The following is an 8,263-nucleotide window of genomic DNA, read 5'->3' as shown; positions in this document are numbered from 1 at the left end:
GGAAATTTTAAATTCCTAGAATTTTGTAACTGAAAATATCACATAACTTGCAATTAATAGTCGTTCTGACTGAAACTTATCATTGGAATAACTCATAAATGCATTTAAATATTGCTATATTTTATTAGGTATTGGATATGATATTCTAAACAGACGCTACCTAGCACTTTATTGTTATCAGAATAAAGAGTCTTTAGAATGCATGAACAAAGGAAGTGTATACTATAAGTAAATGAAACTCCAGATCAAATTCCAAAATCATTTTTGTAAGCTTTAATTAAGCGAAGACAAAAACGATAGCAAATACATATAAACATGAGATGAAATAAAAATGGCTAATTTCACGTTATATTTAATTGACCATTTTCTTTAGTCTTTAACATGGAATGAACTATTTCATCTTTCAGCTTTTGCTAAAAAAGCATATATTTTTATTTTTTAAAATATCATTTACTGCGTTAGTGGATAAAATCTTTTACCCTGGTTTCCTGACCTAGTTTGTGACACAAAGTTGTGTACACGACAAATGATTTATTGGAATCGTGACATACCCATTACCCGGAACAATAGATCACGTCTCCCTTTGTACTAATACTTGAAGGTAATCAATTAAAACAAAGATGTTAATAATTCAAAATCGCTTTTTAGATGATTAAAGATATAATGTATAGAAAAACCAGTTGGGTACACCGGCCGAAAAATGTTAACAAATAATTAAAAAAGGCAAATAATGTGTTATGCTTACACAGTATTCAACCTTTTGTCCGGAACAATTTTTCTCTGTAATTGAGGTTTTATGCTTCTGAATATTGAGAATTTCATTTGATCGATACTCATCTAACAAGTGTTTGCCCATTTAGACATGAAACCTCACCTTCTATTTTGCAAACAATTGCGTGTTTTTTTGTTTTTGTTTTTGTTTTTTTTTTGCAATTAAAGTCGACAAATATTACACTACACTTATAATTATTTACCTAATGCATACACTATTTCGCATTGTTCTTTTAGATATTTGGACATTCTTGATGTAGTGATTATGGAGAGTGGTGGCTAAGAGAAGCAAGTATTCAGGGTCAATTCTTTCGATATATTAAACCATTACCATATGACATGTCTGCAACTGTTAAGTAATACTTTTGTATGTTTTTCACTCCAAAAATGTTGGAAGAAGGACATTGAAGTTCTTCTAAACTAATACAATAATATTTTAAGCCATTGGTTAATCTTCACCAAGCTATCCATTTATTTTGCTATAACGACGTATATCCTATTTTGATCAAAACAAAATTTGTTCGACAAAGTCGTTTATCACATACATCACATACCCGTGCCGTTTTTGCGACTCCGCAAAATTGATATAGCATTGCTGTTAACTTTTTTGACGTGGCGTCATTTTGCAATATTCAATAAGCGCACATCAATGAAAAAGTGATTATTTTTACTGTTAACCGTTCTTATTTTGGATATGTGATAAATAGAATATTAAATTCATGTAGGTTTATGAAAGAATATCATGTTTGCCAAATGTTCGCATACTATAATGATGTTCAGCTCGGACAATAAATTCAGCATTGATTTGTTTGTTTGTTTGTTTGTTTGTTTGTTTGTTTCATTTTACGCCCTTTCCAAACAGTATTTCAGTAGTATAGGCGGGTCGTTTCCTAACCAGACAGACAGACAGACAGACAGACAGACAGACAGAAAACTTTATTTTCACTCAAGGTATTACAAATACAACATGAGGATGTATGCAAATAACACAAATTAAGCAATATATGGTTCCAGTAGAGATCAGCAATAGAAAAAAAAGGAAAAAAAATAAAATAGAAAAACAATTATTTATGCATTCAGTATCATATATCATCGTTCTGGTGGAGAGTTACACCAGTACTAGACTACCTTCCTCCCCGTTAAACTACCAAAGCATTTCAGTATTGAACCTACACTCATTCAATATCCTCTATCTAATGATTTTTAATAAATATATTATCAACTGTTGGGTGGTTCTTACGAACGTCAGTGTGTATCTTAAATATTAGATCGGGATCACTTGCAATTTTAACTAAAAATTTTCTTGTTTTTAAAAAGTTTGCTAGGACAGCTCAAAAGAGATATAAGGCGATAGTTTCGCCCAGCTTTCTGCAATGCCCAACAAACAGTATAATGTATATATTTATATAGACTTAGCACAGAGTAATCGGTTATTTCATTAACAATTTCATCTACACCCTGTCATTTATTTGATTTTAGATTTTATTTCCGTATCCGTAACTGGACCAATGATAGTATCATGTTCAGTGAAAAAAAAACATTTGGATTTTTCTGTTTTATCTCATTTTACGAATGTTTAATGATCAAACAATGTGAGAATGCCAGAAACTTTTTTTTTCAAATCAGTTTAAACTTCAATGTCTTTTTTAAATAGTTGGTCAAACATTATTACTGATAAGAATTTAATTGCTTGACAGTCAAATCATATGCTGATAACATATTTTATATTTGTTGTAAATTTGTTGGTAGACCAGAGGATTTACGAAGGTTGTCCGATAATATGTATTGTACAATATCTCAAAAGCATTAGACTAAAATAGCCTAATGAAAATATGAATATAGGAATGGGTTATGTGGTATAATATGCACAAAGCTGACCTTCTATCACTGAAAAATTGCTTCACAAGCTCGGATGAATGTGTTGGATCATTATCTTTGGCTTCTATGCCAACAAAAGGCTTTGTTTGTGATAATATTTCTTGTGCTTTTTACTATAACATCTGAAAAATACTGACAGACTTTTGCCCTTAGTAATTAGTGCGGCTATACCATCAAAAGAGAAGCATGTGCAATAAACGACCTTCTTTGTGTTCATAGTCTTGTTGGATACTACAGACTTTTGATTACCCTTATTTTGTTTCAATTTTCCTGACTTGTTCAAAATACTAAACCCGTGTTAAGCCACTTGTAACAATGTTTGCAAATTGTCTTTGATGGAAGTTTGCATATATTTTGACTAATTGCTTAGCGGTTATTCCTCGTAGCCTTTTCAGGTCATCTAAAAATAAATTGGGTATCGATCTGGCACAAATCTTGTATTTTTAAAATACGCGTCAAAATGAAATGCCTGCGCAATGGTTATATGCCAGAAGTTTTGGCAGAATCGCGTAACTGTCATCAATTTCATTTTACTCCTCAATTTTGGGACATTTGTTTTGCTTGTTATATTCATAGAGCGGTCAGATTTTTCTGCATCTTTGACAGACTCTTTGCCTGTGCGAGTCAGAAAGTTCTTCCTCCACCTGAGCAACTTGATATAATAGTGATAACTGATGCCGTATTTTAAGAAATGGATGTGTTGATATAATTAAGAATGATGCATGTATAAATAAATCTGATCATTTCTTATATAATATTAAATCAGTTAAAATGATTTGCAAGAATAGTATAATTATTTTGTTTCGAAACGATTTGCCAATTTTATCTTTACAGCATTGAAAATGTATTATTATTTATTTATGATGAAGGTAAGTAATCTAGACATTTTCTTAGGCTTATTTGACGTTACTGTCAACGTGTTACATTGTGTTCAGCATGATGTATTTTGGAATCAGTAAGGATTAGTTGCTTTACAACACAAACAAAACGATTAATTTGTTTAATTTTGCATCCATGGAATGTTTTACCAGACCTTTCCAATGAAGATTCCCTTGGGAGGATAGATTACATATAGCTTAAATCGAAGCTTCCTTGCATGAAATGATTTATGTGTTACACAACAAAGGATCCTGTAAATGCAGTGTAAAATCGTTGGATGTCTTTAGATATAGAGACAAGTTAAATGTTGATTCTGTACATCAAAGACGCCGCCAAACGATATGAACAGACACATAATTATAATCTTGAAAATCGGTCTCTATTAGAGTTGAATATCCGAAGCACTAACCTTTTTTCTCCATGGTCTTGGTATTTGCAGGTTGATTACTAATAAAGTTACATATTTTGTGACAAAGTAGCATCTAATGCATAAATTCACTAAGTAATGTCTGAAATTCTGAAATGTAAATGTCTGTTGCGACAAAGATTGAAAGGTCTTGTCTAAGGAAAATAAACTGGAAAACAAGACAAAATTAAATGATTGGTACACTTAAAATAAATTCAAGACAAAGACAGAGGTAAAGAAAAGAATATCTTTGTTGCGCCAAGAATATGTCCTTTTAAATCTTAGTGCGAACTGCATAATGTTCGAATGATTTTGAGGACGAACTGTTGTCTTCTTTTACAAATAGCAAACATGTGTCAAAATAGTCATGAATCAATTGTTAAATGTAATCAATTCTTAATTAAGTATTGTTTTTATAAAAGATTAAACTACTAGTCTGGAATCTAGGTACAGAACCATTAAATGTAATGAAAATCTAGGCAACAGAGTCCTTCAAAATATCCTATTGTAAATATTTGTGATACATTTTAAAATAAACGATTTTATTTCATTCAGTTAATCTGTTTTATAACTTAAATGTTAATTATTTTCATGAATTAGCACAAGTTTTGCCTGTTTTGCAAAAAAAAAAAAATATTTGCATTTCGCCCGTATCGCAAAAAAGTCACACCCCTTTTCCCTGCCCGAATTTGGTTCCCGTCATTAGACGTACTTTCTTCGGTTGAGAGAGATAGTGGACGTGTTTTAGGCTTTGAAACTTGCAGGGAAGTACGCGATACTTAGTTGTCCTGGTTCCCTTCCCTCCGTCAACGAGGACTTTAATGCTAGCATACAGAGCATCATATTAAACTTTGCGTCAATTTAAGGCGGAGCCGTACTTCAACAGTGGCGAAGCAAATGAGGTGAGTGACACTGCCTCAGTCGTAACCTCTCTCAACCATTATGTTTTAGAACGGTCGACTGGCTCATTGGAACGATATTTATTAGGTAAATAAAATAAGATATTGATAAAAGTATATGATATTCAAACATGGCACTACCACTTCAGTTAATCGCTTGTTTAAGTTTCTTAAAGCTCGGTGACATGTTGTACATCAGAAAAGCTATTTTTATTAGAAAATTTGAAAACAGTGATGTTGTAAAAACAAAAACAAGAAATACACAAAAACAAGTCTAAAATTTTCTCCATAATGCATATCTACTTGACGCTTCTTGCGACGTTGATTGATTGACGTTTACGAGGAAAACGTTCATAATAATAATTATAGATATTGAAAAGAAATGTGTAATAATCGATATGATCATGACAAAACAATGCAAAGTTTATGTGATCATAGCCATTTGGACACTGCAAAAAGCTCAAACAAATTTAAATCATTTTTTTTACCGGTTTGCTTCACAATTCAAATTAAAAGACAAGTACCACAAAAAGGGCGGTTAACATTTGTTGTATTGTGATGATCGATTTTAATCGAACAACGATCGGCATTAAATCAGTCACAATAATCCAACTCAATGCAATACAAACCAGATTATATGATACTTTGCATACACATCATTTTCTGTTATGATTGTGCAATAATGCTTTTTATGTTTTAAAGATGTCCGACATATATGGATTGTTACAGGTGAATCGTGATCATTAGATTTATGTCCTGCGTGTTATGTCAGCGACCTGTTTCGATAACATAATAAACAAAATAGAAATAAAAACACCATAAAATAAGTAAAGTAATACAAAGTTGAGTTTCATCAGCTATTCACTAAATTATTTTTTTAATATAAATAATTTATTGAATTGATGATTGATATATGAATTTCATCAGTTATTCATTAATATATTTTAATTGATTTTACAATAAATAATTAATTGAATTGATGATTGATCTAAAACATTATCCAATTTTCTATGATCAGTGATGAATATATCCTGATTATGAAACACTATTTATGCTCTACATAAAGCAAGGTCACACAACCCTAGTGTATTTCATATATCTCACAATTAGAAAATAGTTCACTAAATACTCAATGAGTTGTGTATTTACAAATGTTTAGATTTAAATATTCTAAACAACTGTAAAGTTACTGTAAGCAACATCATTTTTGATACATATGACAATAATAAACATCGGGCGTAATTGAGTGCAAAATTGAATATTTCAACTTTTTATGATTAAAAAAAATGTTGTTTTTTTTTTTAAATAATTTTTTAACTTTTTCTTAAAGTCCTGTTAGGATTTTGTTAACCTTTTCAATTTCATAATAGTATTCTAAATCATAGTGATAATGTCTTTCAAAAAGTTTTACCAATCAAACACAAAACCAATTTTAGCCTCATGAAGTTCGCTCAAAGTTAGAAGAAACACATATTTTTAAACTTGAACTATTAAAACCAGACTGGAAGCATTATTTGTAAATAAGGATGCATATGCGATTATGATGTAATTTAACGAGTAATTGAAAACAACAAGCATACGTAGTACAGTTAAGATTAAACAATGCCGTTACATATTCAAAGGTACAAATTTGCCTTATAATGTTGAGCCATTATAGTTCTATTATTTCTTGCCATATCTAGTATATTGACATTACAGAATCAATGATCTATTATTGAAGACGTACTTGAATTGTGACAAAAATATTAGTTCGAACAATAGACCGTGTCTCCACACGTAATTGGAAACTAGAGATGTAAAGTAAAATATTGATATGGCAATATTTTAAAGTCCACATTACATGAGGACATTTAAAGAAGTATTGTTATATTAGTATGCTAAGTGGGAACATCGACCGGCTTGTGTCCGTAGAGAATAAAATAACAATAAAGTGTTTAATGTATATTGCAAACATAATGTAATAGAATTGATTTGAAACCACTTTAATCTTATTTAACAGTGCTACATGATGATCTCACAATTCCATACAAAAAGAAATGTGATCAAGTCTTATCAGAATCAAGTCTTATCTTGACATTAAAACGTAAGTATGTCAACCAATGACCTTTACGTATAGAAATATTTTACAATATCATTGTTTTTACCCAGCTTGCTTACGGAACGTCGGTGGTTCTATTCAGGTGCCCGTCGGTGCCTAAAATAATGCAAGGACGGGCTACTGAGGTCTTCCTCCACCAATAAAGCTAGAACGTCGCAATATGATCAATACTGTGTCGGTGTGACGTAAAATCCAATCAAACAAATAATATAATTTTATAGATCGTCTTTACATACACAAACATCTTTTTTATTTTGATGAGGTTAAAGAACCCTGCAAATAAGTGCTAAAAGGCTATCAAATCAATCAATTTGATGCTGTATTTATGTCGATATGATGACGCTCGTGTTACAAGTAAATAAACGTCGCACAAATTGTGATGCAAATTAATAATAGAGTATGCACAATAACCGTAACAAAATATTGATATTATAAACAGTAAAATATAAGGAAAATTTTACCAATGCAAAGTTGTGTAAATTAAATTTTCATGAGACTATTAAGTGTGACATAAACTGTGATCGATACAGTGCGTAAGCTTTACACGACGTATATTTAGATTCATTGAGCAGTTTGTACTATAGCTTCATCCTTATTTCTCAAATCAGCGCATATTATATGTTATTTTGGTTTTGGAGTGATATATGTGGATATATTACCTGTTAAGATTTTATATCACCCGAGCCGTTAGGCGAGGGTGATATTTTATCTTGGCAGGTAATATATCCACATATATCACTCCAAAACCAAAATAATAATTTTATTACCCTTCCCCTGCCGAGTTGAGACGATTTTTTAAATAATCATTGCTGTTTCAAATGAAACGTCGAAATAAGATTCCCTTTAGGATACCTCTTCGTCACAACATGACGTCACATAAATACATGACGTATTTTTCCCGTACCTTACAAAAGTAAACAAGAGAAAAGGAGTAGTCTATTGAACGCACTTTTTTGTAATTAATATCAAGCTTTCACAAGGTCATATTTGTTTTCGATACTGATGGTTATATGTATCATAACTCTACTTTGGTAAATATTTATCATTTGACAGTTAAAAAGTGCTTTTAAATCGGAATTTACACCGCGTAAAATCGAACCGTACGCGCATCATCTCCGCGCATGTTGTTTACAACGTTGGGTACCAAACGGGGAAATTTAGTGCGTATATTACCCGTCTGGCTCGGTTATATCAATTTCTTTCGGGTGATCAATATCCAATCAAAAAGGCGGAAAAAATCTGGAAGGGTAATAAAAAGGTATATAATAAAGGAGTACAATAAAAAATAATCCGATTATTCTATCGTCCTTATATTTTCTAATAAATCAATAG

Source organism: Ruditapes philippinarum, unplaced genomic scaffold (genome assembly GCF_026571515.1).
Source record: "Ruditapes philippinarum isolate M1 unplaced genomic scaffold, ASM2657151v2 ctg707_1_1_1_1, whole genome shotgun sequence".
Lineage (NCBI taxonomy): Eukaryota > Metazoa > Mollusca > Bivalvia > Venerida > Veneridae > Ruditapes > Ruditapes philippinarum.
The sequence above is the reverse complement of the archived record's forward strand: the minus strand, read 5'-3'. Positions refer to the sequence as shown.